Source organism: Sciurus carolinensis, unplaced genomic scaffold (genome assembly GCF_902686445.1).
Source record: "Sciurus carolinensis unplaced genomic scaffold, mSciCar1.2, whole genome shotgun sequence".
Lineage (NCBI taxonomy): Eukaryota > Metazoa > Chordata > Mammalia > Rodentia > Sciuridae > Sciurus > Sciurus carolinensis.
In genome coordinates, this window is record NW_025920170.1 from 107,082 (window position 1) to 133,770 (window position 26,689).

Sequence of the window (26,689 nt, forward strand, 5' to 3'; positions counted from 1 at the left end):
TGTCCATAACTTTGCAGTTATTTACCCTTTTATCTAACTGGAGTCTGCATTAGTACTGGAAGTTACTACTATCTGTTCTGGTATTTGTTACCACTATCTGTTAGGTGACGGCTTATTATCACAAGTTACCTAGGTTGCGTGTTCTGGAAGCAGCTACTTCTGCAAAATAGTAACAGGCAACAGTTTTACAAAATGAAATTAGCAAGAGTAAAAACATATTTAGCTTGTATAATAGTTATCTTGAATTTTGGCTGAGTTCTACATTATATACCCTGTTTGAGATCACAGTAATCTTTACAACAAACATCAAACTTTTGAGCACAACTTTAAATGAGTTAAAGTCTGGCTTACTTTGGAGTCATTCTAATATGTAGCAGGGTGAGGCAGAGCCTTATCTCAGATAAGGCAGGACTCTTCACAAGTCTTAAGTAAAATGTTCTAATCCTAAAACTAATTTTTGCCCCTTTTGTCATGACCAGCATGACCAAATTTTTAAGTTCAGTGAGGGTCAAAGGAGTATTAGAAAATAAAGGTTTATAAACACAGATTTTGAAGATTAAGCTGAGATCAGATGGAGCTCTGTTCTCTGATGGAAATGCAGATCTAAAGAGTTAGCAACATTTATACATGTCTTATTATTAAGTTAAAGACTATGTAAGCATTATTCTTTGTTTTCAGGAGAGTTACAGAGACTAGACCATCTACATAACTTTTTCCCACAACTGCAAAGTGCAATGTTAGGAACTCTGTGTAGCTCTCAAAGAAGTCCACTGTCCAAAGTTACTGTAAGGTGGGCAGGAACTAGAGAAGGGAACTGATGAAACACTGGTTATCTAGCAAAACAATTTCTTTCTGCCCAAGAGCTGTGTGCCTGATATCAATGTAAGAGCTGATAGGACTCCTGTACAGAGCCTCCCCAGGGAGGCTACTGCCACAGAAGTTAGGCATCTTGTGCTCCTACACAGGAACACTCCCAGGCACCAGGCATGCTACAGTCATGAAGTCAGGGACCCCAATCTCAGTCATTGTTGTCCCATTTTTGCTATTGTGCATTATACTCTTTCTTAAATGTCATTTTAAGAAGTTACATATATTGATTTCTGAGTCCCTATGAATATTAGTTAACACAGTCTAACATTATATCCAGAACAGGAATCAATCAAAGAAAGGCTGAGAGAGCTTTTAACTTTTCTTTTGTGTAGCAAAGTGCTTTCACCTTCTACAATATGAACCTTTAAACAAATCAGGCTGTCACTAACTCTTAGATATACATTTACATTTAAATTTTTATCTCAGTGAAATAATAAGGTATATGTAAATTATTACATATATGTAATAATTTACATATACCTTACTGATAATATGTCCCATAATAGAACATTAAATGATAGAAATAAATCCCCAATAAAATTTACTCTTTAAGTTTAATATTACCAGTACAGACAAGTTTATTTTGGAGAATAGCAGCTTGACAAATTTCCTGCTTTAAAAACTTGTATACCTGGAAAATATGAATACATTTAATATACAAGGAGTGACCATTTTACAGTTACCTTGACACTTTAATCTTACTAAATTCAGTTTTTAAAGAAAAATTTAGACTCTGTAACATAGTACAATACTCTTAACAGTTGTTTAACCATAATTGTATAAACCCCAATTTTTAAGACTAATTGTTTTAAAAAATAAAACTTAATAGACACAAACTTAAGAGTAAATTAGTGTTTCTAAGAAATCCTTGTTATTTTATCATATATTTTAAACTTTGGCTTATATCAGAACATTAGTATTTCACCTTAGGAAAAATCTTAAATAGCTTTAGCTGTCTCACATACACACAACCAACTTAGTTACACACAGACTTGTTGAAACTTGCCCTTTACTTACACACAGACTTTCTTAGCACTTACTTAGACCCTCATGTATTCCATCACACAGGCACTTTCTTACCCAGAAACATTTTTTTCCTTTTTATTAAATATATTTCCAAACCCAGAACCTTTTATTCTTTCTTTCCTACCTGTTGACCCCTTTCTGTTCACATTCTGAAACAACTCTAACTGAAACACAGTGAAAGGGAAGATGGTAGCTCTAAATCCAAGTCTAAGAGCTCCTTGGAGCTTTGCAGAACTGGAGGGGGAGCAGGGGGAAGTGGTAAGGGAGCAGATGGAACACTCACTCTCCGAGTTGAGGTTTTATCTGTTAGAACATAACTCTTAATAACCTTGTTTTTAGTAATGACACAAAGCAATTTTAAACTCTTTTTAATTTACCAACCAATGAAAACACCAATAATGTTTAAGTATGATGCCCCATGGAATTTGAGGGGTTAAGAGTACTTGATGTTATTTAACAATGAGCATTTTAATTTTGCAAATTAATCAGATGTCACCAACAAACACATTTGAGTAATCCCATACATGTTAACTCTAATTCACTTATTCTGTAAAAACCAAGAAAGCAGGCAGGTGTCCTGAACAGTATTTGCTGTCTTTTTCCTGTTGAAGAAAAGTCCTAGAAACAATTGATATTAGACATTGTTTAACATCAACATTCCATTAGTTTGACCACCTAGAGACTTATGAGTTATTTTCAAAGACATTTTACTTTTATTAGTTTACCCAATTTGAATTGAATCTTTAAATCACGTGAACCAAAAGTATTTGGATCCATTTTTAAATTTTAATTTTAGGAGCGCTCAGTTTTGATAAGACCTTGTAACTTTATCTCCATTGCAATGTAACAGATGTTCAAAAACTCTAGTTGAATAAAAAATAGAACTGATCAAAAAAAATCATTAACCTAGGTATGCAAGATCAAAATTATGAGCTCAAAAATACAGCATTAAAGAAAAACAAAACAAAACAAGAATCCTGGAAAATGAATTAGTTCTGTGTAGCAACCCATAAGTTTAAAACAGACACCCTTTTGTTTTCTTTTTCTTATCTTCAGGTTACCCCCCTTTCCCGCCGAGACTGCTGCAGTCTACATTCCAATGCAGGCTTCAGCAAGGAAAGGCAGGGGGGAGGGAGGATCACCCAGGACTTTTTTTAACCCTTTTTTTTTTTCTGGTTGAGAAATCAGGTTAGGTTTGAATGCAGAAAATCACAAAACATTATTTCTTACTACTTTTGAGGAATGGAGCTGCTGAGCTCTCTGCCTAGGGGGATTGGAGTAAATAAATCTCTCAGGAACAAGGAGAAGGACTGCAAAGTACCCTGCAATGAGTATCCCTAAGCCTAAGATTGGATTAGCACAATGAAGAATTTAATAGAAGGCAAGAGTAAAGACCATATAGTACAATACACAAACAGACAGACACATAGCATGCTAAATCAAAAATTGGCTAGCTGGTATTTTGTAGTTTCCCAGGTGCCACACAAAGCCCAAATGGGACAAAGAGTTAACCAGATACGGCCAGTCGTCCGAATGCAATACTGAAGCTGCTCAGAAGCAGCGCAGACGCTGCTCAGAAGTGACAAATTCACCCAGAATGCAGCACAAACTGCTCAGAGTGCAGCACAAGCTGCTCAGAAGTGACAAATTTACCCAGAATGCAGCACAAACTGCTCAGAGTGCAGCACAAGCTGCTCAGAAGTGACAAATTCACCCAGAATGCAGCACAAACTGCTCAGAGTGCAGCACAAGCTGCTCAGAAGTGACAAATTCACCCAGAATGCAGCACAAACTGCTCAGAGTGCAGCACAAGCTGCTCAGAAGTGACAAATTCACCCAGAATGCAGCACCCACTGCTCAGATGTGACAATAATGTCACCAGATGTGACGAATCGCCAGAATGCAGCACCCGCTGCTCAGATGTGACAAGTGTCACCAGATGGGTCGAGGGGACGTCTCCCGAGACCCTGCTGGGGTCCTATAGCGCGTCCGCCAGGACTGTGCCAGCCCAGAACCAGAGCCTGCAGGCAATTCAGACCAGAAAACACACGGCAATGCCTTACTCACCGGTGGAAGATGTCACTTATGACTCTATGATCAGGTGTCTGGGTGGGCTTGGGGATCCCGGACGAGCCCCCATATGTTGTGCCCAAAGGCTTGAGACCCCACAAGGACCACCAGAGACCACGATCAATGCAAGCAGCAAAGAGTCATTTATTAGCGAGTTCGAACCCGGTCCTCTGCGTCCTTAATCAACGACGCTAGGAGAGAGGCCCCGAGCCCTCGTCAGCAGGGTTTTTATAAGGAAAAGCAAGCAGTTTTACAGTGTTCTTCTAATTGGCTAACATTCGAACAGCTAAACCTCCCCTGGTTGGGTCCGGTCAATCTATTTGATTTTCATTGGGTCCGGCCAGAACTGGACGGTCCTAGAGGAAGAAGGGAGGAGGGAAGGGGTGAACTATTCAGGAGCTGAGTCGGGGCTAGGCCCTGCTCTTGTCCTTGACGGATAAGGTCTCCAGGCAACTGCACGTTCCTCGGACAAACATCTCTTAACAACCTTGGTAAGCACAAGGGCCCAGCAGTCCTGTTTGTCCTTGAGACAGTTAGCAGCACAGATACCACCCTGCTCTCAACATATCCATGGTTGCTCATTATCCTGTGGTCCTTTGGCCAGTTTTGGTTGAATGGTGTTAGGGGGAAAGGGACCATTTTCAAAACCATTTCATACCTTAATTTTAAAAATGAATGGTTGTGTGCTATTGGAGTAATGGAAAATATTTTTTCTCCATCAGGTCAAATACAGGAATCCCTCTGCCCATGCCCGACCCCAGGGCTGTCAGAGAGCTGTCTGCTGTCCCACATGTGTCTGTTGGGACAGAAGGAGAACTGCTGGGAAGGAGGGTTCCTGGCTGCGTGATACCCAAAGGCGGTGGCAGCTTTGGGATCAGGGACCCTGTCTTCCTGCACTTCCTCTGGGAACACTGAAGGGGACAGCTGCTGAGAACACTGTGGGCACCACCCAGCGTCTGACTGAGGACTTCAGCAGGCAGGCTGGGGGGGACTGGTACCCTGCCTACACAGTCCTTTCCCTTGGTATTGAATCTAGAATAACCCAGCTCATGTGCTAATAAAATCTGGTTTTATTTATGTTTGGGCTGCTTTCTTTCAATTTTGGTATCAAGATTCTCCACTTTTAAAATTACGTCTTCATTGCTTAGCTGTTCTGGGGACAATAATAGGCCTCCTCCTGGTTCCACAGTGTAAGACCTGTTCACGTTTGACCACTTCAATCCAACATTTCCACTTGCTTTCTTGTTTTAGAAAGAGAAAATAATCCCCATCCCTCCACTCGAATAGAAGTATCTGCTAACCAAAGCCCACGAGTGGACTGTCCACTGGGTATTCACAGTGAGAGCTCCTGCCCTTGCTGACTCTGTGATCTCCTGGTATGAGGTCTCTACGCAGGAAATTGTGGCAATTTTTTTTTCATTTTTTGAAAATTATTCATCTGAATGATTCAAACTTTTATTGTGACTATAAATTAAAACATCTTCCAATGTGAAGGTTATATTCCATGTGCCCTCATTCTGTGATCTGACTTGTTTTTCTGAGCTGATTCTGGACATTGGTTGTTGACCACAAAAACTGACCCAACACTGGAACATCCTGCCCTCAAATAAGACCTGACCCCACAGAAATATCCCACTTCCCCGGAGACTTCCAAGGGGGACTTGGGGCACCAGTCTGCCTCCTTCCTTCCTCCTCAACGAAGCCCAACATGGGTCCCTCCAGCATTGGTGTCTCCAGGTCACAGTCTCCAGACATGAGTTGGTAACACTGGGAAGACAGGTGTCTGAGCAGGAGGGATGCGCCCCCAGGGTGGGGTGGTGGCAGGGCTCCATAAACCGCAGCGACCCACAAGCCTGGCACCTGACTTTCCACACAGCCAAGCGGACAGCCCCAGGTTCCAAAGAGGATCCCCCCTTTCCAAGGGAACTTTCTCCAGCCCATTTTAGGTCAAGCAGTGGACACGCCAGTGCCAGAGTGTCCAGTATCCTTAGTTGCTTTTAGTTTAGAACTAAGTTCATGTCAGATAAGTACTCAGTTAAGTGCTCAGCCTGGGCCTGTGCACACACTCCACCTGTGCCTTCTCCTCCACTTCTGGTTTGTCTCCTGATTTCATGGCACTCGTCAGGCTGTTCAGAGGGGCACTCAAATGACAGGTTAAGGGGGAAGTGTGGGGGTGAGACTTGGAGTTGGGGGAGGTGCTGCTCTGGCTGACCCTGTCATGCCCTGGCCTGTCCTCTGCCGTCTCCTGGTGGTTAACAGGCACTGTCATGTTGGGGAGGCCCACTCTGTCATGGAACCATGGATCCTGAGAGGGATGGCAGGGACTATTCTGATTCCAAACTGCACTATGTCCTCAGTCTTAGCTGGTCTGCACGGTGCCCAGGGTGGCAAGGACAGTCCCCCTAGCTTAGCCTGCATGACACACCTGGGGACCAAGGGTACCAGCTGCTGTCATCTGACTCTGGACTATCCTCAAAGTCCTTGTGTTGAAGGCCTGGTTCTCTAACCTGTGTCACTACTGGGAGGTGCTGGAGCCTTTAGGAAGTAGGGCCTGTTGGGAAGTGAGGTCACTGGGGATGTCCCCTGGAAGGGGAAATGGGGCCTAGTCCTCTCCCTGCCTGTGCTTTCCAGTGTCACCAAAGGCCAGGTGCACAGACCTCCTCTGCCTTGTGCTCCTGCCATGATGCATTGTTTAAACACAGGCCCAAAGCAATAGGGCCACATGACTATGAACTGAATCCTCCCAACCTTCCCTCCTTATAAGGTGATTATCTCAGGTATTTGTCACAGTGATGGAAAGCTAACACACCATCTGTAATCCTCCCAGAGCCCAGAGGGTCCTGCACAGTGCTCTGCTGCCTTTCGTCTCCACATTCCAACATTGCAAGTTTCTGCCTCTGTGGCCTTGAGAAGCCCGGATGTTGGCACCCCAGGGTACTCCTTCATAAGACACCATCCAGGGGCACGCAGGTCTACAGGGTGTCCCTCCTTGCCTTCATCCACTAGTCACTCTGTATCCCAGACATGAGTCCTGCTCAGTGTGCATGCTGGGGGTGTGTAAATACATACATGGCAAGTTAGGCTTTGCACTCCACATAAACACATGGCCCTCTGCTGAGGGACCTGGGGTGGCCACCACCGTGCCCCTCCACACCCTGAAGCCTCCTCACTTACAGGACTGCTGACCTCATACCCGAGCCTAATCCCTTATCGCTCATGTCCTCGACTGACAGCTCTCCCCAACCCTGCAGCTAACATGTCAATAAGTCGCCCACACCGTGCCTTGAGAGTGGACAACATGGAGCTGGTGGCCATGCAGAGGCCACTGTGACTGTGAGGAAGTCTCACAGGAGTTACAGAGACAGTGGTCCTCATGCCATGGAGTGGCCCAACCAAGGTTTGAGCTGCCACCAGGACTCCAGTTGTGTGAGAAGCGGTCTCTTCCTGTGGACGCTTCCACTCAACCTTGCTGCTCCTGGAGCTGACACAACGTGAACTGCCATGGTGGACACTTGTTTTCCTGATGGTACTTATCCTGTGTAACAGGATAAGTGAAAATGCTGAATCATGCAAAATCCTCCCTGTCTTCATGCCTTTATAAATTTTTTTTAAAATTTCTAATGGAGCTGCATTATTTCCTGAATATATTTGATCACATAGTTTACTACAACTTCTTAGCAGGAATTCTTTTGGAGCATTTGGGGAAATACTGTCTTAGTTTAAAACCAGGCTTGGCTCTGAGGAAACGATGGGGTAGGCAAAGCTCCTTTGACGTCCTTCAGTCCCCTGGCTGAATGGAGTAGTGGCCTTAGAAAGGCTTCCCACCATGCCAGATTCTGGCTGGCTCACGGGCCACTCTCAGGTCTGCTTCATGCAGTGAGGCCGCAGTGAGGAAGAGGCCATGGGCTGGGCCCCTGCTGCACCCCATCTGGCTATCTCTGACCTCCCAAACCCCTCCAAAGCTGGGAAGTCCTGGCCCAGCCTGTCTCATGTGTCAAATGTGAGGCTGGCACCATGGTTCAGGTGGTCTTTGGGGCTGGGACCATCCCCGGTCTCAGGAGCTCCAGTACCCTTGCTCTGCCCTCTCATGTAGGACCTGTGACTCCTGATGGACTGTGGAAATGGCTCCCACGGGCAGTCTCCTGCACAGGGAGCCCCTGGCTGACTGGTCTCAGGGCCCCCTCCACCTGCCACATTTTTAAACAAAATTGCTTCAGCCCAGGTCCAGTCTTTTGGATAGGGTTTCAGGAGAGGGATGGCCAGTCACAGCATCTGTGTCTTTAAATGCCACCTGAGTCACTGCGACCTCTCAGACCTGACTCGTCGTTTTCACGTTCAAGCTCTGCAGTGGTTGTACCGATGCTTCTTTCCAGGATTTGTGCACTTCCTGGGGTCATTCCATCTTCTGGCCATGGCCCTGCTGGTGACATATACCTGCTTTCTGGCAGAGCCCCTGCCACACAGACTCCCTCATGGGAGCAAGACCACCCAAAGCAGGAGCCGAGTGCCGGGGAAGTCCCATCCCTCCTGGGGCAGGCGGACTTGCTGGGCAGCTTCAGACAGCCAGGCCCCAAATGCAGTCAGAGGCCGGGCCCAGCTGGCTCCTGCAAGCCCTCCCTCTTGGCCACCTGCCTGGGCCTCTTTCAGCAGGGCCCTGACTGGGCTCCATCTGTTCTCTGCTAATGGAAACTGGAGTGTGGGAGTGGAGGTTTATGAAACAGGGTTTTCAGGTGGGGTCACCATTGATTAACCTTTCTTTATGTCGCAGGTTTCTCCTCTGTCCCTAATTGTGTGACTAATAGCATCATGAGATATCATTTGTGAGGTTCGAGTGCTTCTGTGGGCTGGAACCCTGCACTTGTGTGGGCTGTGGTGGGAACATGGGTGGTGGAGGATTCACCGGCTATTTATAAAGATAATTGTTGCCTGTGAGGGTTCTAGACACCCACTTGTCCATAGCCAGGGAGGAGCCAAGCTCTTTATCATGTCTGAACTTAATGAAGGAGAAATAGTGTGGACTGCAGAGCTGGCTACAATGTGTTTTCTCCAGTAATCCTGTTTCAATTTTCTGCTCAGAATTGTATCCACAGCCAACAACTTCGCCATGTGGTACAGCTTGGTATCCCCACCCCTGAGGACAGAGGAGGGTCACAAAGGATGCCCTTTGCATGTAATCGGATGCAGAATGGGGCAGAGCCCCACTGTCCTTGCTGCCCTTTTGTGAACAAGTCTAATCTCAATCTGGAAACTGGTCCTGATGGCTTTCCAACCACACACTCCAGCAAGCTCTGCTTCTTGGGCCAGGGAGGACTGCCCCACCCTGGGGCAAGCCAGACAGGAGACTGACCCCCCAACACCCACAGAGGAGCCAGGACAGCCTGCAGAGGGGAGCCCGGCCAGCCCACCCTGGCCCCGCCTTCTGTAGACCTGTTGAGACCAAGGGACCACAGGAGGATCTGACCACTGCTGTCTAAGTGATCAGGAACCATTGTGAAGCTGAATAGGAGATAAAGCTTTAGTTCCAAAATTGTGCTTTTTCAGATAAGTTTACATCTTAAATACCCAAGGTGTGTGTAGATTGTTTCCTCAGGGCCCCAACGAGAACTTTCTCCCACCTTTCCAAACTCCCTTGGTCGGGCACGGGGTTCTAACTTATTTCTTAGTTCTCCAAGCATGCCAACATTTCTGCTCAGGTTAAAACAGTTGTTTGTCATATTAATAGAAATTTATATGTCCACACATATTTTAACATTTTTCTAGGTAATTGACGGAGCCATGTCAGATGCTTCCCCTGGTTCAGTGGAGTCAGAAAGGCCAGCCAGTCTCACAGAGACACCAATAGGCCAGCACATGTCAGAGGGCAGGGGCAAGGCCCCTGGGCCCCACACTGGGCATTTGCTCGCCATGGGTATTTGTTCCAGGTTTCTGCTGGAGTCTTCATAATTCACGGCTGTGGGTCCAACCTGGGGCTTGGGGCTGCAGGAGGAATTGAACACAAGAGTGCCCAGCAGGAAGGGGACCGCAGCCATGGCTTCTGGGCATGGCAGGCACTTTTTAATCACACCTCAGAGACATCACCCAGGACGGATAGCATGCCAGACTCAGAGTCCTGCAGGTCACACAGAGGACTCCAGGGTCTAGGAGGGAGTTGGACAGGTACCAGGTAAAGCAGTTCTTGCCTCTCACCTGTCATCTTCAAAAACACAGGCAGCTCCAAGTCCTCCTGCTGACCCGGTTCTGGGTGCTGGTCCAGGAGTGTCCCACTACAATAACCTAAAACCTCTAGAGGCCTTGGGAGGTGACCCACGGTGTGTCATTCCTCTGAATGAGAGTAACTTTTTTTCCTAAATCAGCTGTACTTCCAGAGCTGAAAATGAAGAATCCTCCCCATGGAAGACCCTTCCTGCTGGTGATGGGATCTGCCCGTGTCCTGTGGAGATTGCACAGGGTGTCTTAGGACACGGGGTCCTGGGACCTCTGAACAGTTCATGGGGCTCAAAGTCATAGTCCTTTCTAAGGCCAAGTTTGAAAACATATTTATATAAATCTGAATGTTCTCTCAAGGCATCAAAAATGACAGTTTTCACAATCACAAAAACTGTTTGAAATAGGAGTATGCTGCGTACATACAAGGCCAACTTACTAAGGGAGAGTCAGAGCTTTGGGCAGACCCTGATTCTGCTGTGATGAGCCCTAGAAACAGCCTGATCTACTGAGACACCGAAGCCAGTGTCCCTTTGTGATGGACATGTCCATCTGCCCCACGTACTGTGGTGGCCCTGAATCCCCTGTGGTGGTTCCTAATGTGGAGAACTGAGTTTTGAATTTTATTTGATCACAAATAAATTAAATTCAAATTTAAATTTAAAAAGTCACACATGGCTAGTGATTTGCACATTGGACAGTGAAAAAACTGGGGGGGTAGTGGAACTTTTTTTTTGGTTTATTGCTCCATACAACTCCCTACGACAGGGGCAGAAAACCATGTGCAATAAGCACAGTCCTCCTGTGACTCAGAACAATCGATTTTTATAACTCAAAAATTTAATGTTAATTTCATATGTTTTCTTTTTCATTGATATAGCACAAAAAATGTCCCTGGGAACTTGAGATGAGAAAAAGAGAATCCATCGCTACCAATTCATTGCCTTTGCTGATGTCCTTAGGGGATAGTTTTTAATTCAGACATCATCCATTTCTTTAAAATGCTGTCTCATGGGTCAATTACGCATGCAGATGTACCCCCAGAAGCCACAGATCAATATAAAGGCAATTAGCAATATTTTGATCCTTTAAAAATAAAACAATAGATCCAGTTTTTGAAAAAAATAATTTTTAAAATAAAATTTACTGGATCTTGGCATAATATGTCAGAGTGACTGCTCAGAGATGTGATTTACATCTACTGAAGCCGGTGTGTCTGGCTATGTCATGCACAGCATTCCACATGGAAGGAGTTTTAGGATCAGCTACTGTGATCCGTGGCCTTGGTGGCAGGTCATGTGGCACTGTGCTCTATTGTGACAGTCTATATTCCAACTTCTCCATCAAAGTCTCAATGGGACACTCATTGAAAGCACCCAGAAGCCACTCCGGGTGTAGGGAGTCACTCAAGAGATTTTGCTAAGCAAAGAAACAGAGCATCTACCAACAGGGTAAGAGAGACAGAGAGAAAATGAGAGAGAGCAAGAGAGGGAGAGAGAGAGAGAGAGAGAGAGAGAGAGAGAGAGAGAGAGAGAGAGAGAGAGAGAGAGAGAGAGGAGGAGAGAGATGCAGTGGAGCAAGGCGGTGGAGCCCTTCTTAAGTAGTGTAAGTTTGTGGGCTGACTCTCTGGGTTGTAAAGTGATGTGGGGGAGGCAGAATAATGGCAGCAGCAAAATAGCAGATCTGATGCTATACAAGCTCCTGATTGTGAGATAAGACTGAATTCACCTCCTGTCTGGAGCCCAGGAGGCTCTGCTTCCATTTCTGCAGCATAGTGCGGCAACAGTTGGCTTAGCACAGGTCTGCGTGCCTGGACAGGGGGAAGTAGGTGAACAGGCCAGCAACAGGAGCACAGCTGGGTAACATAAGGCAGGACAGCAGGGCCTCTCAGCCTCCTACTATGGGTGTCAGGGGCGGAGGGCATCTCACTGGGCCACCCTGTGTGTGGGCTGCTTCGCAGCATCCTTGCCCCCCCCAGAATCAAGGCACACTTCCCCTGGCCAGGACAACCATTGTGAACTCGGACCCTGCCAAAGGTCCCCTGCGGGAATCTGACTCATGGCTGGTAGGGCTCTGGCTACGAGTCTCCATAGATTGTGAGGGTCAGCCTCAACCCTGCTTTGACAGAACTGAGGATTTTCAGAGGTGCACAGTGGAAACCCCATCTGATGGGCCACATGCTCAAACAAGATGTGCTTGGAAGATCAGGAATGATGCCGTTTTCTCCTGCAGGATTTTATGAACAGTCAATGTCTCTGCACACACACACCCAGAGAACCTGGTAAAGTTTGATTTTCCATTTATTTGTACTGGGGATTGAACCCACAGGTACTTAACCACTGAGCCACATCCCCAGTCCTTTTCTTTTTTTTCTTTTGAAACAGTGTCTTTCTAAGTTGCTTAGGGCCTCAATGGGTTCCTGAGGCTGGCCTTGAACTTGCAATCCTCCAGCCTCAGCGTCCTGAGTCATTGGACCTACAGGCATGTGTCACCATTTCTGGCAAGTTTAATTTTAATACTATGGAAGAAGTATATAAAATGTACTTGAATTATTAAACTAATTTCAAGGAGAAACAACTTCTTCACTTTTGACCCAAACCCTTTAGGCATATCCCAGGCAGACCCACCCCTGGAGGTGTAAGGTCATCACCAGTGAGTGGTAACAACTGTGCTACAGATACGGTTGAGCACAGTGGAAGGGGACCCTACCTCCCCATGATGAGGCAACATCACCCTCTTGGAGGGTGTGGCTGCTTCGCTGAGCTGTGGGCCGGCTCTGGTTGAAACACCCTTCAGGACCAACGGCCTGCTTCTTCAGTCCTTGGGTCTCTGAACTATTGCTTTAAATGTGGTTGTTGAATCAATACATAATTTTGCCAGTGCTAGAGCACTGGGCTGCCCTGCACCCATCTGAACATCAACAGGTGCTCAGAACCGTGAGACCAAGGGCCTGTCCTTGACCATGAAGTAGAATTGCTGCAGCAGGCTTTGCAGACTACGGTGGGCACAGGAGCCCACCTGGGAGGCTGCAGCAGGGCAGGAGCCTGGGGCACCCCAGAGTTTGGCCTTCTTGCATATTTTGTGGTATCCATGCAGACTATTTAAAAGACCACCAGGATGAAGCCACCAAACCTCAGGGACACAGTGTCAGAGAGGTAAGGAAGGAACCTGAGTAAAACTGGGATTCCAGCCAGGCAGGTTGGGCCTGGGTGGACCTGACCCAGAGGGATGCCTGCTACCCACGCTCTCAGACCACGATTATGCCTTAAAACTGAAGAACAGTTTTCCTAAGAGGCTTTTGTGGGAGGCACTGTTCAATAATAAGATAATAAAATGTTTGAATGCCAGTGTCATCGAAGGCTGATAGCAACAGATCTTGTTCTTCTCTTGATTTTATTTTTATAGGCAGGATAAATTAAATTACACCAGCTCTCTGCTCAACAGCCTTCAATGCCTTCCAACTCAGACCCCACTCTCCCTGAGAAGGACCAGCTGAAGGGTGACCCGGTACAAAGGTGACCTTCCTTGCTGGCATGACTGACAGGCCACAAGGAGAGAGGGGATGCTGCCCTTGGTTGACCTACCATTAGGAAAGTTGCAGGGTTCCAATCAGTAAATCACAGGTGGACCTAAGGTCAAGGCCACATGATCTAGGACATCTCCCAGGAGATTTGGGCTTGAATGGAGCAACCCAACCCTTCCCCACCACGGCCCCCAGTTCCAACACAAGCCAGAGAAGACTTCTTGCAGTCTGGCCAGGACTTGGAGTTAGCAAACTGTTTAACAACACCCTCACTTCTCATTGGTAAACATGGCGTCTACTGATATATATTGAGGAACTTAGTGTTTTCCTGCAGTGTTTTCTGGTACATTACCTGAACTCAATGCCAATGCACACATGATGCTGCATGGCCACCTAGCATTGGACCCCAGCATTCTGCCACCAGCCATGGGTGTTGCAACAATAATTTGACAGGTGATAAAAAAAGAATAAGCCCTTTGGTGCAATTTTTTTAGTCTATTCATCACAGTCTTTGTTGTTGGAGTAGAAGGAATGAAGATGTACAATTTAACCAGTATGTTTACATGCATCCAACAGATATTTTTCTTTTGGAGATTAATTGAATTACCCCTATAAAATACTTATATTGTATGCTTATCATCCAGAGATGATTTTGAGTAATTGGGAAATGATGTTTCTGCTACTATGAGAAGATTGCTACCGCAGCTCGGTGGCAGCGGGGTGCCCTGGCACAGGACAGTCTTGGTTTTTGCCAGTGTCCTCTTGGAAGGTGTCTCAGTTCTGAACTCCCACGTTCTAATGAGAAAGACTCCTGTATCTGAACTTTCCCTGCCTGGCCCTGCCTGTGCCTGAGTGCTTCCTGCATTGGAACAGGGGCAGGGAAAGCAGCCCCCTTGGGGGATAGAGGTGGGCTGACTATTCCTCAGTCCACTGCCAAAGCCACGTCATCTCGAGGAGCCTGTCTCCACATGGCCCCTTCCTCTGCACATCCCTGTGGGGCTGGAGATGTGGGAACTGAGCAGAGCCCCTGCAGGTCCAGGGATGAGGGTCGGGATGCTGGCAGTGGCATGCTGGAGAATGTTTATCAACCGGTGCTCGGAAGACACCACGGGACTGAGCACAGACAGAAACAGAAGCAGGAAGAAACTGCCCCATCTGTGGGAATGGCCAGTTCCGCTGTGAACACACAGTGGCCGACTGCAGGGGGCCAGGTGACCCATGACTGGGGGGCGGGATGGCCCAGTGTCAGCTCTCCTGACCCACCTGGCCACGAGCACTGCGTCCTGCAGCCGGTGCCATCGCCAAATGTTACATGTGCCAAAACGCGAGCATCCACTCTACAGCTTTGGAGAAGTCAGCTTTGCCGTGGCTACAGCACCTGCACAGTCACCACCCACTATGACCTTTGAGCCCAAAACATAAACTTGGCTCTCGTCAGCACCACAGGGTTATGTCCCTCAAGCATTTGTGAGGAGTGTCCTTGTCAGATGGGATCCTCCATTGTCCTGTGGTTGGGATTTCTTGTCTGACAGCAGAGCCCCCTAGGCCAGGCTCCTTGCTCCTCCTGTGACTAGTATTGGCTCCATCCCTGCTCCATCCCTGACCCTCAGAGCAGCAGAGGGCTCCCGGTGGTGGCTGGCATGTCACCTGGAAGGTGAGAGAGAGCATTCCTGGAACAGAAGCTCTTTACTTTTTTAATTTTTTTTTTGTGGTACTGGGAATCGAATCCAGGGCCTCATGCTTGCAAGGCAAGAACTCTACCGACTGAGCTATCTCCCCAGCCCTCAAGCTCTTTACTGAGGGCCACCCAGTGTCAGGATGATGACGGGTCCAGGTGGGGGACACATGTTGAGGCAGTCCACAGGGTGAATGTGTTGCGTTTTACAAGGGGCAGACCGCAGAAGAACCCACAGGAGGTCTGTGTCCAGGACAAAGCTGGGGCAAGCCCCAGAGAGCAGCAAAGCAGAAAGGTGGGTGCAGGGCCATGTGCACTGCTTATGGGGAGGCTGTGGAGGGCCTCACTCATGGAACAGCAGCCAGGGCTGGGCTCAGGGCTGGGCTCAGGGCTGGGCTCAGGGCTGAGCCCAGTCCTGGCTGGAGGTTGGTAAACTGGAAAGAGCAAAAAGCAGAGGAGAGAAGCAGTTGTGCTGACATGGCAGGGCCCCACAGGCCACGCTGCAGACTCTGGCACTTAATCTGAGTGGAATGTGATGTCCCTGCAGGATTTGAAACCAGGGGCAACAACATCTGTGCAGGGTGGTATGGGCTCCGATCTCTGTGGGAGGGGCCAGGTCCTCAGAGGACCCTGGAGGTGGGGGTGGTGGAGAAGGCAGGGCTGAGGCTTGGAGGGAGGCCACAACATGGGTGTAGGGAGCATGCACAACTGAAAAGTGCAGCGTGTGCTTCAGGTCAAGGCCAGGGACAGCCATGTGGCAGAAGGTAAAGGAGAGCCAGAAGCTCAGGGCCAGTCAGACTGGGGGCACTAGTGCTAAAGAGTAAGGCAGGTGAGTTGGCATCTGGCACTTTCTAATGAAAGGTGTGGGGGTGGGGAATATGGAGACAATTCCAGGTCAGGCTGAGCTGGTTCCCGTGAGCTGCACACAGACACATAGATAGAGCAGCCTCCTATCAGGTGAGGGCAGCTGACTAAGCTCCTGCTACCCCATGAATGATCTGGAAACTTCCTGCTTCCATTAGCAGATGGGAACAGAATGGTCTGGACAAGGGAAGAACCCTAGCCCCAAACATCACCATGGCCACATTCAGACTACAACTGTATTGTAAAATAACCTATTCCTCAAGTGACTAGTGTGCACACATGACTGAGCAGCATGAATAGAGAGAGAGCACAATATCCTCGCAACAGCATGGATGAGAAGTCTCTGCATCCTGTTCAGCCCAGAGCAGAGGACCTCAGATTACATAAACCAGTCTGTTTCCTGCTCTTGCCTGTGTCTGAATGCTGTAGTCAACAGACCTCTGCTTCCTGGGACAGGCTGTACTGGGCCTCCACCTCCTGGAACAGGAGTAACTGGGTCTCTGCTTCCTGGGACAGGAGGTACTGGGCCTCCACTTCCTGGGACAGGAATAATGGTCCTCTGCTTCCTGGGACAGGGTTACTGGGACTCTGTTTCCTGGGACAGGGGGTACAAGTCAATGAATACTGCCGAGCCCATCTAAGAGCTGGGGCCAGGGCATGGATGGTCTGCTGGGTTTGCTGGCTGCTGTGGTTCTCTGCCAGGCTGGTGATGCCATTGTAATTCCATAGGAGACTTTTCCAAAACACACATACCGGACTCCCACCTTGGCCAGCTGCACTCTTCTGCCCTGCATGGTCCAGAATCTCAGGATAGCAGCAGGGAGGCGTCATAATGAGGGACAAAGACTTCCAGGGCCCCTGGTCATGGCTCTCCCAGCCAGGAAGGCACCTCATGGTCTCTGCTTCCTGTTTGCCATTCTTGGGATATGCTGAGCAAAGGCCTGCAGATGGTGTTTCATGTGGTCACAGGCTGCTCTACAGAAAACCAGAGCAACACTTCTCCACTCACTCTGTGTCTTTCCATATTTGTTTATGCAGCACATCCTTGGTGACCAGACCCACAGGACAGTGGTGGTTCCTACCTTCCAGAGGCCCTTGAGCAGACTGCAGCATCCCCTGTTTACAATGACAGCAGGAAGAAAGCAGGCCAGGAGGAGGCCTGAGCTAGGCAGTGGCAGCCCTGGTTCTTCTCAGCATGGTCTGATTGCCCTCCCTCCCGTGGGCCTGTGGGTTGGGACTGAGTGGAGGCTGGCCCCAGGGACCCTATTCAGGGCCCCACAGCAGAGCAGCTCTGAGCACCTCCCTGCAACACACAATGCTGCCCTGCCCAGCCGGGCAGACATCTGCACCATCTGCAGGAGGGTGCTTCAGCAGAGCCCTCGAGAGTTACCTCTTGTGCCACCGGGGGAGCGCCAGGCCAGACAGCATGGGCTTAATTGAACATGCATCCTATACAAAGGTCCAGATGACCCAGATGGGTGTCCTGAGGCTGCACAGGTAGAGGGACAGCAGATGGGCTCCTGGGAAGACTCACTAACCCACAGGGCGGGGCTTCTGACTCCACCAGGAGACCAAAGTCAACATGCCAGAGTGACTGAGGCTATTTCTGGACACTGTGACTCTCTTCCCCTCCCCTGCTGTCCTCACACTTCTAGAAAGGCCTGGACGGGGTTCTCAGGCAGGGTTCCCAGATCAGCAGTGGTCAGTATGGCCTGCTTTCCTGAGCGGCACACCAGGGCCCCAAACTGTGTCTGCTGGGTCTCAGCAAACCCTGCAGGGTTGATGGTCTGCAGTCTGAGGGCCTCACCTTGTGCAGGGTTGGGGCAGTGGGGAACCCTGCCTCCAGGTGGAACTGTGGTATGTGGTGGTGGAGTCGGCCCACTGCACAGCTGGGAGCAACAGTGCTCAGAGGCACCCCGTAGGATCCACGCTGCTTTGTGCACACACTCCTGCCACACTGCCTTCAGCTGGGCCACAGGTTCCTGCAGTTTCTGGGAACAGAACCCACAGTGGGCTGCCTGAGGGACCAAGAATGCAGACCAAGCCTGCTGGAAACAGGGCTGAGCCTCCCAGACCAGGTTCCACAGCTCAGTCTTCCACCTGGGCTCAGGTCCATGTCATCACACCCATGAGAACTCCTCTTAGCCTTCAGCGGTACCTCAGGGCCCAAGGTGTACGCCCAGCTCACACCCGTGGTGTGTGCTGTTGTGTCAGTTTTCACATCAGACTGATGTGACTCACTTGGCCTGAACACAGGTGCCACCAGGATGGGGTCTCTTCCACCCTCACCCCTGCAGCCCTGCAGAGAAGGCCAGACCACAGCCAAGAGAAGCCCGCCCTGGCCAGCAGAGACAAGGTCATAGGGCAGCTGCTCAAGTAGCTCAGGTAGATGGGGAGAAGGCCACACCCTCTGGGGCCCTGGGGACCTGGCTGACCCCAGGCTGGTTGAACCTCATGGCATGCAGGGGTCCCTGCCTGTGGCACTCCTTGCTGCACTCCCTGGATGCCTGTCCCTGTCCCTCCAGGGCCAGGGCCATGAGCACATTGCAAGAAGAGAAGGTCATGCTTGTCTGGCAGAGGAGACCAGCCCAAGTCCCCAGGTCAAATGGTGCAGGCCCATTGGTGCGGCCTCTGCAGAGGGACTTCCCGGACCCATCTGAATTTGCTCAAGTGGGCCAGCTCTGAGGTGTTCCATCTCAGGAAACCAGAGGGAGGCCTCCCTGGCCTGTTTTCCTCTTCTCAGCAAAAGTGATCTTCAGATTTGGGACTGGAAGAGGCGTGGGAGGACGCCAGGTGCTCCCTGAGCCTTCTTGTCTTAGAATTCCTGTGTGTCCTGCAGACTTTCCAATTTCAAGCCACACAGAGCAAAAAGGTTTCTCTTAGAGGACAAGGAAAACAGGAAGGATGGCATCCCTGTGCCTCCTCTGTGCCTGGCTGTTCTGGGCACTCTCAAGTACTTCCCCAGCAAACAGGACAGTGCACCCTTAAACACAGGAGGGTCCAGGGGACCTTCCAAGGCCACAGGGTCACTGCACAGGAAAGCTGGTAAACAAATAAGCAGAGTCCTCAGTGCACTTGGACCAGGCACTGAGAGGTTCCAGGCCTCTCTCCCAGCATCAGCTGTGTGACTTTGGGCAAGTAGTTCCACCTTTCTGAGTTTTGGGCTCTGCCTTCAAGTGACAGTGAAGACACATTTCACCTCCTGTGGGGGCAGGTCCCAGGTGTCCCAGCCACTGCCCCTGGACAATGAGCCACAACCTCGGGTGCCCGCAGACACACGTGGGGCTCCTGTGCAGCCCTCCACTGATTGAGGTGGAAGCTCAAAGGCAGAGCGGGGCCTCCAACACCCTCCTCATGTTTCAGGGCAGAAGTGGAGGGAAATGAGCTTTCCAGTTAGATATCTCTTCAGGGAGCGTCAAATGGAGCATGAGTGCTCAGAGCCGTGGGGAGGAATCTCTCCTCAGACATGGAAGGCGGAACATGGCAGGAGCGAGATGCTGGCTGGTGAGGCTCCTCTGGCTGCCCAGTCAAGACCCAAGGGGTACCAGCCTGTGCTGGAGGCGGCCCTCCCTCGCCTGGCCCACCACACCCATGTTGCTGCCACTTCCACAGAGTCAGGGAAGAGGGACAACCAGATACCGAGGCAAAAGTCAACTATTTATTTTTCTGAAGATCAAATGTTTCTGGTCCTGGGTCATTGACACTCCTCACCTCTCTGAGTGACAGAGAAGGCAGGAAGCGCCGGAAGCGCAGCACGATGCCATGCTTCCACAGGGTGTTCCCCAACAGAACGTGAACCCCAGCACCTGCCAATTCTTTCTTTACACTCCAAATGTATTTTATCTGTTACGTATTCACACTGTGCAAGGTGAGGAGAGAACACAAACACAGTGCCTGTCCAGAGGCCCACATGTCCAAACCCAGGGCACTGGCTTGAAACCGTGGTGGCTTCTGCATGTCCACACTGTGAGCAGCATGCCTGACCAGCTCCTGACCTCACACAGGGGAGAGTGGGAGGTGGTGGCTGGCCTCCACATAGGCAAGGGGGCCTCCTCATGGGTGACGGGGCCAAGCTGGTGGGCAAGCAGACCCAGGGCTACAGGCTCAGTGGGGAGCAGCAAGGAGCCTCCCTTCCGCAGGTCCTGGACTCAGGACAGCAGTGGTTCCCAGTCCCACCACCAGGTGTGAGTGTCCTCCCAGCTCTCCCAGAGGCCATCCCCCTGCAGCCTCCTCCCACCTGCCCCTCTGACCCCTCACTCCTGGGCACTGCTCTCAGCTTCCTGAACCCCATGTCTTCATCTCTCTGGGCTCATGAACCTCCAAGGAGCCTACGCCTCTCTGTGTTGTTTTTTAATTTGTTCTAATTGTGCATGACAGTAGAATGCATTTGTGCATTTTGATAGATCATACGTAAATGCAGTTAATCTCTCATTTTTCTGATGGTACATGTTGTAGGATCACTCAGGTCATGCAGGTAGTGATGTCTCTTTCACTCTGCTGTCCTTCCTACCCTCCGCCCATCCCTCCCCACCCCCCTCTACCTAATATAAAATAACCCTATTCTTCCCTAGTGCCCCACCCTATTGTGCAATATGCTAAGTAAAAGGAGCCCACGCATTTCTGAGAAACATTTTTTGAGCAATTTTATGTTTGATTATAATTTCATTTTGTTGAGGGTTTGGGTTAAAAATCTAACAGGAAATCATTTTCCCCACAAAATTTTGGAGGCCACCTTCCTTTGTCACCTGGGCTTCAAATTTCCTGTTGAGGACCTCCTGTCAGTCTCATCATGATCCTGCTCTCTGGTCACTGTGGGATCTCCAGAAGCATCTGAAGTCTTTCCTCTTGGGCCTGCCAGCTTCCCCAGAAAGGGGCCCTCCAATGTTCTGCCAGAGACATGAGTGCCCAGGGAGGTTCCAGGGGAAGGAAGTCTCCTTTCCACACTCTGTGGCCTGGCCTCTACCTGGACTGGGTCAGAGGCCACTTCTCCATCCCACAGCCTTGGGCTGGGGTGGGTGTAGTCATCCACCTGGGGAGGGTGAGCACCTGGGGACCTACCTGCCTCTGAGGTAGACCTTCAGTCAATCCTTCTGCTGGATGCCCGGACCCCAGCTTCCACACTGACCCTCCTTGGAATCCACAGATGAATTTGCTTCTGGCTGGCCCAAGGTCAGCTCGGCTCCCAGCTGCCCACCCCATGATCTGCCTCCAGTTTCCAAAGCTTGGTTCCCACTGCCCACTCCACCCTGCACCCTTTTTTCTGCCTTGAGTTTGTGTCTTTTTTTCTTTTCCCTTTTTTTTTTTTTTTTTGGTCATTGGGATTTGGTGATCACTCTGCCTCTGAGTTACAATCACAGCCCCTTTTATGTTGAGACAGGGACTTACAAAGTTAGCCAGGCTGACCCTGAACTTGCCATCTGGGGTTACAGGTGTGTACCACTCTGCCCAGCTGCGTTTGTGTCCTTTAAAAAAGATCACTTCCTGTTATTTATAGAGGCTTCAGGAAGTGGTGGGTGAGCAGGGTCAGTCTGTCTAATCCCAGACTGCCTGGGTTCGTGTGGACACGATGAAACCACCTGGCTCTCACGTCACCCTATATGTAAAGGGAGGCCAGGGGAGCTCCCCAACTCTGCAGGGTGTGGGCCTGGCCAGGCAGCCCTGCTCCAGGTGGTATGTAGGCTAACCAGCTAAGAACAGGTGGGTGGAGGGAAGGGGCAATGAAGGGCAGACATCAGGCCTGTGCACCCAGAAGACTGCAGGAACCACACAGCTGAGACCGTGGGAACCTGATCCAAATGGGCAAGATCTGGGGGGTGAGATCTGAGTGCACAGTCTGCCCCAGGCTGCAGAGAACTGTAATCCCTTGAAGGACTTGTTACTTAAAATCCTGGACCTAACTAAAGTAGAGAAGTATCGGAAAAGTGGGATCTGGTACCTCAAGCCCAGCAGCTGCAGCTACTGATGACCCCTCAGGGGCACTGTGCCTTTCAGATAAGTGCCAGCATTTCCCCTGCAACCAGCTGTCTCATGACCATCTGTCAGCCAGTGCCCAGGTCCCCACAGAGGAGCCTGCTGGTGCTATCCAAAAGGTAATGAACTGGTTTAGGAGAGAAAAGGAAATCAAGGCATGAATGAAGGACTCAGTTTCCTTAGAAACTCCAGTCTGTGAGCCTGTGCCATCCTCTTTTTGAGGTGCTCTGAGAAGGGCCATGCCATTCCTATGCCATATGTAGCTCTGTGTTTTGCTGGTGTTTTCCTGGTGTGGTCATAAGGACCGGCTGCTGAGGTCTGTGGAGGCTGCCCCAGCTCAACCTGTCAGGCCCCCAGCTCCACCACACAGGGACCTGAGCTCACACGGGCAGGGAACTGGGGGTGCCTCCCTGCAAAGCTGCATGGTTGTGAGTCACAGAGCCCCCTGCCCTGGGACCCAGGAAGGCATTCCCTCTAGCCCCTCCATCTGTGTTTTCAGGCCAAGTGCTGTCCCTGGTGTTCACAATGCTGGGCTTGATGAAGGAGGCCACAGAGGAAATCCCAAGTCACCACTGCTGTTAGCTCCTTTGTAAGTCCTTCAACCTCTGGTGGTTTTAGTCCTTGGAAGGCAGAGCCTGTCCACACAGGAAATCTGCGGGAGGACCATTCTGTTCCTAGGAATGGACAGTCCAGTGCCAGAAGAGAACTTGCTGGTAATGCAGAAGAGGGAAGCAAGGGTGGTGGGGGGGTTCGGGTATGCTGCCCTAAAGGCAGATCGGGGAACCCTTGGTGCTGACCCTTTTCCCGACAAGTCCCTGAGTAGTCAGAGAAGGACTTGTCAGCATTCCAACCTGTCCCTCAAGTTCTGGGCTGGGAGGATGGAGAAGAGCCCAAAGGGAGGAGAACAGAAACCACAACCCTGGGATGAGGCTCCTGACCTCATCCCAGGGCTGGGGGTTGGAAGTGCATCGTGCTGGGACCCACTGTGACTCACAGGCAGAGGAGGCAGGCTGGCTCATGTGGCCTGTTGTGGTTTGCATCTGGAGTGACAAAAGTCTCTTGTTGAAGTCATTGTCCCAAGGATGACATTCCCAAGAATGTGGGGAGTGGGAGGAGAGACTAGGGACTATGGACAGGGCTGCTGGGATGAGCAGGAGCCAGAGGGAGGATGAGAGACACACAGAACTGGAGATGAGCCACCAATCTGGGGAGCGAGGCCAGCGGGGCCCCGCCAGTCTCTCCAGAAAGGAAGAGAAATCCCAAAACTCCAAGGGCATTCAGAGTAAGGAGGAAGTGAGCAACACAGAAGGGCACCTTGGAGGGGCCTTGAGTTTCTCATCACTAACAGAATTTGAAAGCCAGAAAGTTCTAGAATGGTACCTGTGGCCGATGCAGGGAGGAGTGCAATCCAAGACTCCCACCCATTTGGGAGGAGGAGCTGAGTAGAGGGCACCTGCCAGTGCTCAGCGTTCAGAGTACTCGTCTGGGCAGACGCTCAAGGAAGTACCGGGGAGGAAGGCAGCCTGGGAGCATCCGGCAAGCACGGGAAACCCACCTGACTGAAACTGCAGTGTGGCCGTTGGAGTGGCAAGTGCAGGTGCCAAGGAAAGTCAGCAGGAACTCTGTGTGGAGGCCACGGGCATGGTAGATGGGCACACGCAGCCCAAGTGGACCAGCTCACCTGAGGCCTACCAGGGCAGGGAGTGCTGTGTCCTCTCACAAAGCAGGTAGGAGCTTGAGCACCTGGAAAGAGCCTGTCCCTAGCAGCAGGGCCAAGCAGGAGCTGAAGGGGACAGCACAGCCTGTCAAGAGAAGGTAAGGAAGACTAAACCACAAGAGCGAGCCCTCACAATGGCAGGAATAGAGCAAAGCACTTGTTCAGCCTGTGCACTGACCACAGCACCAGTTCCACCAGGGGCAGAGGCAGCAACTAGGTGAGGAGTGGGCCCTGGGCCATGCTCTGTGGCCAGAAACAGCTTCAGAGAGGCCAATGGCAAGGGGACATCAGGTCCATGAGAGACATGCAAGGAAGGGCAGCAGAAACCCAGGGAGATAGAATGGAACAGGAAGGGCCCTCCCCGCAGGCCAAGGAGGGAAGGCAGAGTGGAGGCGGGCATGGGCTGTGACCTTCTTGTGCGCAGCTGGTGCTGCAGGATGGCATTGTGGCACCATTTCTGACAGGTATGAGTGGCTGAATTATCTGATGACTATGCATGTTTCAGGTCCTTTTCTACCAAGAGCTGAGAAGACTGAAGGAATCTATGGTCTTCTCTGGAGATAGAGGCCTTGACCACTTGCCTTTCATTAGGGAATTTCCAGTGGTTTCTCCAAGCGGCTCAAAGTGGTGCTGCTCCTTCCGGCTGATGGATGAAACTGCACAGGTGGATCCAGTCTTCCACTTTTCCCCAGGCTTCTGGGATGAGACTAGTCTTCCTCTCCACTCTCCCTGGTGGGCAGGCCTGGAGGCTGACGCAGCAGGGCCTGAAGAGAGGGGTTGGGGCAAGTCGCCCCATGTCCTCATCCATGAAATAGGAACAGTAGCGCCCACCTCACCAGGAAGTTGAGAGAATCACTGAGTTACCAAGGGACCAGTACACAGCTGGTGAAAATATCTCTCCAACGGCTCCTCAGCAGGTTAGCCAGCGAGGGCATGGTGCCTCCTGGGGAGGTTTGTGGCCTGCTTTCCCAGCTGTGGTCCAGTCTCTAAGGACAGATGATGGCCAATGCATTTTGCTGTGATTCGCACACTCAGGTAAGAAGGCTGTGTGTTTGTGGAAGCTCAGCCCACCTGCTTTCTAGCTGGGCTCCATGGTCCACAGAAAAAGAATAAAGATTTATATTTTAAGGATGAAATATTTTCCAAAAGAGAAATGTAAGCCTCTGATTCACCTGCGTTTTGAATCAAGAACAGGCAAGGTCACTTATGGGAGAGGCAAAATAAATATTAAAATGTGCATTAAATATCCATGTGTCACCCATAAAGGGCCCAGGAAGATGCACAAATGGTGGCAACTCGGGGGAGGAGAGACAGAGGGGCAGGGCGGGTGGCTGGCTGGAGCTCCAGGAGAAGGGGAGACTCTATTTCCCCTGCTGGACTCCTGGTTTGAGTTTGCTGTGGGCTCCAGGAGAGTTCCTTCCATGGTGAAGCTCTTCTCCTCTAGTGAAGAGAGAATCTCATTCACTGCTGCCTGGGCTGGGGAGGGTCAGTGTGCCCAGCAAAGGAGCTACTCGGTGGTGACAGTAGTGACCATGGTGATGGCAGTGATGCTGTCACTGTGATATGTGGTAAGGAGCAGGCAGCTGGCCCAGGCCCTTTGCTCCTGCATGGGCTGGGCCGTTTCTCTGGAGCCAGAGGAGTGCAGGCCTGGAGGGACAGGCAGCCCTGGCACCAGCTCCAGGCAGGGCTCACCCACCCCACCCTCAGCGCAGGGCCCAGGACCTTCCTGAGCCCTTCTCTGCAGCTGCTCCCACAGCCTCCCCTGCTACCATGCAATAGCACAGTGGTTCCGGTTGCCTTCAGGGCCAAGGCGGATGTCCCTTCCATGGGGGAAAAAGCAGCTTGCTGGTCAGGAAAGCTGGCTTCTATGCAGAAATGCCTGTCTCAAAAGTGAAGGATTCTGGACCAGGGCTGCCATTAAACCTAAAATTCTCTTTACACAACACGCTTCACACAGGTATATCCCAAGCCAATCCTGCAGTGCAGAGAGCCCTTCCCACTGGTTTCTATGAAGGCACCCGCTGGAACCCTGAGCACAGCCCACTCAGATGGGCCACTCTGGGCTCAGTGTTCCTAATACCCAGCAGTCCCGGCCAGTGGCACACTGCCCTCCATCCTTTCTCACCTCAGCGTTCTCCTTCTTTCTACATTCACCTTCAAATCAATACCCACATGAGAAATCCTACTTCCAAAGCAAAGCAGACAAATTGAAAATAAAAAGAAGCCATTTCTACCAGCAAAGCAGCAGCCAAGGTCCAGGGTGCCCCAGCCTTTGGTTGCTCAACCTGGCCACATACAGGCTGCCCTTTGTCTATTTTTTTTTCCAGAAACAAGGAGCCTGCCCAGTTCCCAGAGGCCTCTGCCCTGTGCGGGAGACCTGGAGTGTCAGTCAGGTTGGCTCATGGCGTTTACTGTGTAGCAGTAAGACTGGACACACAGAGAGGAGAAGCAGAGAAGGCTGCTGGTTGGCCTGAAGAGGGCTCAGGAGGTGGGGGGCCAACTGGGGTGGGGACAGTGCCAACAGCTTACAAGTGACCCTTCAGCTTCAAAGCTGTGATTTTCCACCTGTTTCCATCCTCTGGACATGAAGTGCCTGGGTGGAAACCATCACAGAGGTCACTTCTCACCTAGAACCTGCCCTTCCCCTGACTTCGGCAAGCCAGGACCTGCCCCTCTAGCTCTGCACCTGCTGAGCCTCAGTCCTGGTCCCAGCTCCAAAGTTCCCTCTCTCTGTCCCCTGGCATGCACCTCTGACCACACAAAGCCCCTT